Raw genomic sequence first — 7,409 nt, 5'->3', positions numbered from 1 at the left:
CTAAATAATATGACATTATAAAGTTAAAAAGATAGATGCTACATAAATACATGAGTAGCTCCGCCCTTCCCAACCATGGCGGGGGTTGGGTCTACAGTCTTGCCCACTAACTACAGAATAGGGTGGGTTAAGCAGGAAAATTTAGCGGATTCCTTTCGTTTTGTTTTTAGAAAAAGAATCCTATCTCACATTGAAATTACACATAATAATGTCAACATTTATGCAAGAAACTTCCAGCTGATTTTTGATTTTATAGTTCGTACTTCTTTCAAGAGATTTATATTATAGATGTATATAAAGAAAACTACATCCCTTTCTTTTTGAATAATCTTTTTCGTCTGTTTCTAAATTAATTTCTGCTACTTGGCTGTGTTAATATAAGCGACACCATTGGTTGATTTTCAATGGCTTAATAGAAAGGTTGCACAAGGTGGTTGATATGGGGAAATTCATTTATTTAACCCTTTCTCCCTCTAGTGTTTTACTCTAATTAGAAGAATGTGCATCGCTATTCAAGAAAATTCCAGATTATTTATGATATTATATTATTTGTACTTTTTTCTAATTTAATAAAATAATTCACAAATTATTTTTATTATTTGTATAAAATACAGTACGCGCAAGATTTCACTGGTATAAAAACTTTGAGCTCTTATAAATTGGCAGTTGTAAAAGTAATGTTCCTAAAACTGCTTTATGAGAGTTGTAACATCAATGTTTATAATCTAGCCATATTGAATCTCTGGTGTTATTATTCTGTATAATAAAGACTTTAGAAAAAGCCGAAATTTTCTAATGTAAACTGCATTTTCTTCCACTTTTTAAATTCAAAGCTTTTCTATAATTAGGGTCGGTCCGCCCGTCCGTAATGGATAAATCTTATCGTTAATTTAGGTATGTTATAATTTGCTATTGATTTCAAACTTGACTTTGTGATTCCTTTAGTAGTTAGGTACTATTTAAAAGCGTATTCAATAATCTTTTACGTTCATTTTTTATGTGATATTATTATCCTATTCATCTTATTTTTTAAATACCGAAAGTATAATGTTATAAGCAAGACATCTTTATGATAAAGCCCTAAAAATATAAGTATGTCCTTAAACAGTATACAGTATTTAACTGTTTAGACTTCCATTTATATTCTGCGTATTCAGTTCTGACACTCGATGAGATATTGTTCGTTTGTCATTCCTTCTGATTTCAGAGATTCGCTTTTATGGATCTTGTCATCCTTGTTATATGTACATTTGCATTTTATATGATTATTTAAAACAGGGCAAATATGAACGTAGTCAACTTTTTACGTTTGATTTTTGTCCAGATATTACAACCAGTAGATACATATAGATATGCTTCGTATTGTCCAGGGTAGGTTTTAAGCTATTTTTATGGCCAAAAGTAAAACTATTTACCCCTGTTGATGACTTTATTAAGGCATTTTTTTTATGAGTTATGGATTATAGTTGCAGTATAAATTTTATTGCTTGTGTATACAAATCCTAAAAATCTTATACTGGCATACTAATAAAAGAATTTGTAGGCTCCTGTGTTACTTTCTGTAAAAGCGAGGCTGCTAGTACTCATCAACCCCACTTTTTTAGTTTAAATTTCTGTTCTTTTTTAAGGATACTAGCGGCTTCGCCCCTAGCCTTTAGGGGCTTTGCCCCAAGAGGTTTGATCAAACCAATTTTTCGTATTTTAGATTTAAAATAAAAAAGAAAAAAAAATATTGGGGGGGAGGGAATTTTTTTTTTTTTTTTTTTTTGGGGGGGGGGTTAGTCGACCCCACTATTTTAATTTTAGTTTTAAAAAGAAATTTCTTTTTTTTTGGGGGGGGGGTATTTTTCATTTTTGGGGGGGTTGGGGGTGTCCCACCCTCCGAGAAAATAGTTATAAACCTTCCCGGGACCTATGAGAAGTTACCCTGTAAAGGAGAACCCGATCGGTTCAGCGGTTAGCGAGATCCTTCGCTACAAACAAACAGACAGAGATCGTTCTACTTTGTATTATAGATATGGAATACTATTTTTTACACCAAGTTTTGTTAGATTTGAGTGTAAATATTTAAAAGAATAACTTAAGACCAATGAAACGAACATATTAAAGATGGTTTGATAGAATCATCACAAAAAATCAGCTATCTAACTAAGATAACAGCCGAGTTTATAATTTTCATCTACAGAAATCTAATAATCTTTATGGCATTAACGATAAACAATTGTAGAGTTGATGCTAATTAATACGAGAAATCTTCACATATAAAATCATGCGTTTATCTTAAATTTTGACAAGAAATATTTAAGACGGATGGACAGATGAATGTTTGGAATCATAGATGCGCTAAAGTCCGTTTATCATTTTCTTCAAAATTTTCTGAATCTTAATGTCCTATTTTCTAAAGAAATCTATAAAAAGCCAAAGGAAAAAGATTAAATAAAACTTGGCCTTTTCTTCAACAAATGTGTGAATTATTTTTAATATTGTATCTTTTTTGGCACAGTTTTAAATATTAGATGCATAAAAAAAGAATTTCTAAAGAGTATTGCAACCCTAAAAATTAGATAGAATCTCAATGTAAGCTTAAATGATAACATATAAAGGACTCATTTTCTCATTCCCCCCCCCCCCCCTATTAGCATTCTTTCAACAAACCCATCACCTAGTGTAACTAATTTATTTTAGTTTTATAATTGAAGTAAAAATAACTATTAAAAAGATTTGAAAGATTTAAAAAATTAGCTTCTGAGGGTTTAAATAAAAGTTTTTCATTAAAGCATGGTAAAAAAATCAAAATTGCTCAAATCCAACCAACTTTACTTGCCAATTATTACTTGATGATTAGTTAAAGGGCGAATAAAGGTTGAATATGATATGCGCTCAAAAAAACCGTGCCATTCCATAGATTATAAATAACTTAAAGATATTGACATATCCAATTGTATAAGTCCGTTTATAACTTAAAACCTGTCTATCTCAAGATAATATTATGTAATTAGTGTGGTTCCCTAAGAACTCAAACACCCTAGCATCACACAAGGCTTCGTAGCAAGGTTGAATTAAAAAGCTTTTGTTAAATGATTTTTAGAATTTGGCATAGATATTCTAAAACTATAGAATTGCACTTAAATTTTAAGCCCATATCATATTCAACCTATATTCGCCCTTTAAACACAATGAAATACAAGTAAAAATTATCAAATGTACATGGACATTTAATTTTAGAGTTTTAATTGTCATCATTCTAAAGATACATATTGCATAAATTTGTGCAGCTTCTGCTATTCATTGACACACTTACAAACCCGCCCCTTTCCCGCCCACACAAATATAACCTCCGCTTTTTTATGCGAAGCTACTCTATACATAATATAGGCTTCACCCTTAGGCTTTAGGGGCTGTTCCCCAAGAGTTTTAATTAACATTTTTGGGGGGTTGGGGGTGTCTCAACCTCCAAGAAAAAAACTTAAAACTATCACAGTACAAGTAGGTATATTACCTGAAAAGTAAAGCCAAATCGGTTCAGTGGTTACTGAGATCTTGAGCTTCAGACAGATGGACAGACATACAGACAGATGGACAGACAGACAGACATCGCTCTACTTTGTATTATGCATCAGGCCACTCATATATTTGTCAAGATATAACCTCAAACTCTTTGCTATTTTTAATATTTTGGCATTTTTACACTTGAAAAACTACAAATAAAACTTAAATACTACCAAAAGCTTCAAGAAAAATTGCTTTGGCTATATTCCTACTCACACAAAGTTAAGAATCTTTTTCCAGTATGGCTTCGACTAATATCCACTGGATTAGAACCGGTTCTCAGCCATAATAAAAAATCATATATAGCAAAGTACTTCAGACAATTTTCCATAAATAATAGTGATAAAATTAATACTGATGTTACAGTTTTTCACTTTATTATCTGCGGAGAGCTGTTTATGATACGATAAGATAAAAAAAACTAGTCCAGACTTATTTATGCAAATTTATTCCTTTAAAACCTTATAAATTATCCTTAAATTGAGGTAAAGGCAATACAGTTCATTAAGCTTCAATCTAGCACTGACGTCATTGGAAAATTTAAATTTCAGTTTAGCCAGCATAATGACTTCTGGAGAAATTACGTTGATTGTAAAGTTTACATTATTTTCTTGGGATTATCAAGCCATATAAAATGGACCTTAGCTTAAAGTTTGAAATCTAATATATTAAATTTCATAGTCTAACATCGTAATTCGAAAGGAAGTCATTCAGGGTCCGATTTTGTACAGTACATATTTTGTACATACATGTGGGGTTTCTCTCGATTTTTTCAATTTTTTTATTTTTAAATATCCAAAATCAATTTATCAAGTTTCTGAAAACCAAGTAATAAATCAACTTTTTAATGCAGTGTTAAAGTGGTTATTTGCCAGTACTTTTTAAATTATATTCTTGATCTACTGGTTGCCTGCCACAATAATGTTATCTAGGACAACTTTGTCCAAATTAAGCTAAAAAACAGAAAGGCTCAGGTTTTAAATAATTTCAGTGTCTTATTAGAAAATCTTCGCGCATATTCAGTAAAATATCATGAAAAATTTTGATTGTATAAAGAAGTCGGTGGACGTGACGTACGTACATCCCTTGTTATTGAAAAGCTTCGCTACTAAAATACTGTGAAAGAGTGTAATCAAGATAATGTTATTTATTTGACTGGCAGAGAAATATCTTTATAAAAGAGTTGATCATAATACCAAAGTCAAGGTTTTAGCTTAAGAATTATAAATTTACAGGTTTTTGCAAGGACAATTCTTTTAAACCAGTCTTTAACTACTTCTGCACAACCACTCCGCCAATCTTACAATAACTACAATAATCATTAACAAACCAGTTTTACAAATTTCGTTATTTTTACTTATCTTTCAACAAGTAAATTAAATTAATATGATTTCTCGCATTTATTTGAAACCAATTAATATCCATTGGATAAGAACCGGTTCTCATCCATATGAAAAAATTATGTCTAGCATCGTATTATATCCAGTTTTTTTTGCGAATATAAAAAAATGGTTTTAACCTTATAAGTGTATATTTTATATCCGCGGAAAGCTGTTTATAATATGATGCGATAAATAACTATTATGTCATTTACACTGAAGAGTTTTCCGTGTTCACCGAACGAAATATATTTCAATAAATAGCTAAGAAGTATAAGAGACATTTTCACTCAGTGAATTTATCAAACCTATTTTAACCTATCATAACCTACATGTCTAATGCTTATTTTTTTTAATTGTTAACATTAGCATCTTAAACTCCTCTTTTTCTTAACCTTACAGTACTTTAATCTTGAATTAACTGTCCAAGTTTGATATTGTTAAAAGATTAGTAGTTTATAAAATCTGAAAGGGCTGGTATTCATCAAGACATCATAACCCAATAAAAAGATGTACATGAAATTTATAAAATAGGCTTTTCCAAAATGTCTGAGGCTTGGCTAGGAGTAATTCGGCTAAGGGAAAATGTATAATGAGCATATAATAGTTAAAATTAAACGGCTGCAAATTTTCCGCAGGCGGCTTCCACGATGCTGCAACGCCTAAATGCATCCGTGGCACCTGTTACTGCTGCTTTGTCTACTTTTGAAGTAATACAGACGAGGATCATATCAGTCAATTATGCAATGTAGATGTATCTTTATTTTCATTTTAAAACAACAATGTTAACATACTTATTTTTTTATACATTAAGCTCTTTGCTTTAATATGTACTAACGGCTACGTCTCTAGGGGCACTTGAGAAGGGGAGTTAAATTCGATAACTCAATTTTTTTTATTTTAGATTTCAAAAGAAAAAGGGAAGACAAAATTTTTTTTTTTTTGGGGGGGGTGAATTTTTTTTGTCACTTTATTATAAGTTCATTTGAATTATGTAGTTCCTATCTAAATCTTATATAAATTTGACATATAAATACCTGTAAATCTATATTTGTATCTATCTAATCATCTATCCATCCAAAATCATACTCTCTCTTCCTTTCTTGTGTATACTTGAAACCGCAACAAACAAATAATATGATTTAAACTATGTTTCAACTATTTTATTGTATAAAGTTTTTTTTGTCTTAAGGTTATGATTTTAAAAACATATACACTGATTGAGTTTTCCTTTACAGGGATGCTTCATATATTTCCCAAGATAGTTTTTAGCTATTTCAATTTTTGTTTTTTTCATAGGGATGTTTTTAGGCTACTTTTCTGCCCCCTATCTACCCCTTTGAATACAGCTCCTCCTAGATGTTAGTAAATAAAGTCTTTTTGCTTTCCTCACCAATATCTGCAAATAAAATAGTGCAAAAATAATACTTTTGCGACTTTTGATTAGTGCAAACAATCTTCAATGGCGTACTTTTATATTTAATCTCTTTCAGCAAATATGAAATTTATCAGAAATAACCCTTTTTTTGTAGAAAAGAATGTAGAAACCCAACAGGGTATTTTTGAGTGCCATACTGTTTAATAATTTATAGTATGCATTTAAATTAAATGCATATGTGTTTGACTTTTTACCAAGGTACTTTCCCTTTGCCGGGTTCATGACACAGTACGATGGTAATTAAGGCAATGACTTTAAAACAAGGACATGCAAGTTTAAAATCAGAGCTTGATCTTTAAATCGTTTATAGGTGATTTAAACCGGGGCGATTCATTCAGCGCACCATCAAATTATTAAATACCAATCTTTGATAGCCTGATATCTAGTTGCCGAAAGTGTACGCAGTTTCCTGGGTGTTTCCTCATCCTCGCTCAATATTTACTACTAGCTACAAATCTTCAAACTTCCCTTAAAAAAATCAAAATTTGAATGTGTAAACGATTTATACAATATACATTATAAATTTGAATTTTTTAAATTTTGATTTTTTTTTTTTGAAGTTTGAAGCTTTTTTAGCTAGTAGTAAATATTGAGCTAGGATGAGGAAACACTCAGGAAACTGCGTACACTTTCGGCAACTAGATATCAGGCTATCCAATCTTTAAATCGAATTTGCATGGGCGATTTGGATCGGGCAGTGGCGCCGTACCGGCGCGCCAATACCACTCACCGAGTGGCATTGACGGTTCAAATCGGGGTGAATCATATGTAATAAATGGATATTTTTTTAATTACTTTAATATTTTATTGCAAACTATCAAGAAAACATTTTTATAGTTATTTTTAAAATAAATTATATATTATATAAAATACCATACTGACACGGCATTTTATATAAAATACCTTACTGACACGCCTTAAGTAATAAAGTTGTACTGGCGCGGATCGATATTTTAGTGAGTACGCAAGCGATCTAAAAACACCGCGCCGAAAATCTTTTAAAAATCAATGTTTTATAGGTGCGCTGTGGCTCACCACCAGCG

This window comes from Acartia tonsa, chromosome 2, assembly GCF_053477335.1.
Source record: "Acartia tonsa isolate MP-2025a chromosome 2, ASM5347733v1, whole genome shotgun sequence".
Classification (NCBI taxonomy): Eukaryota; Metazoa; Arthropoda; class Copepoda; order Calanoida; family Acartiidae; genus Acartia; species Acartia tonsa.
This window is presented reverse-complemented; position numbering follows the sequence as displayed.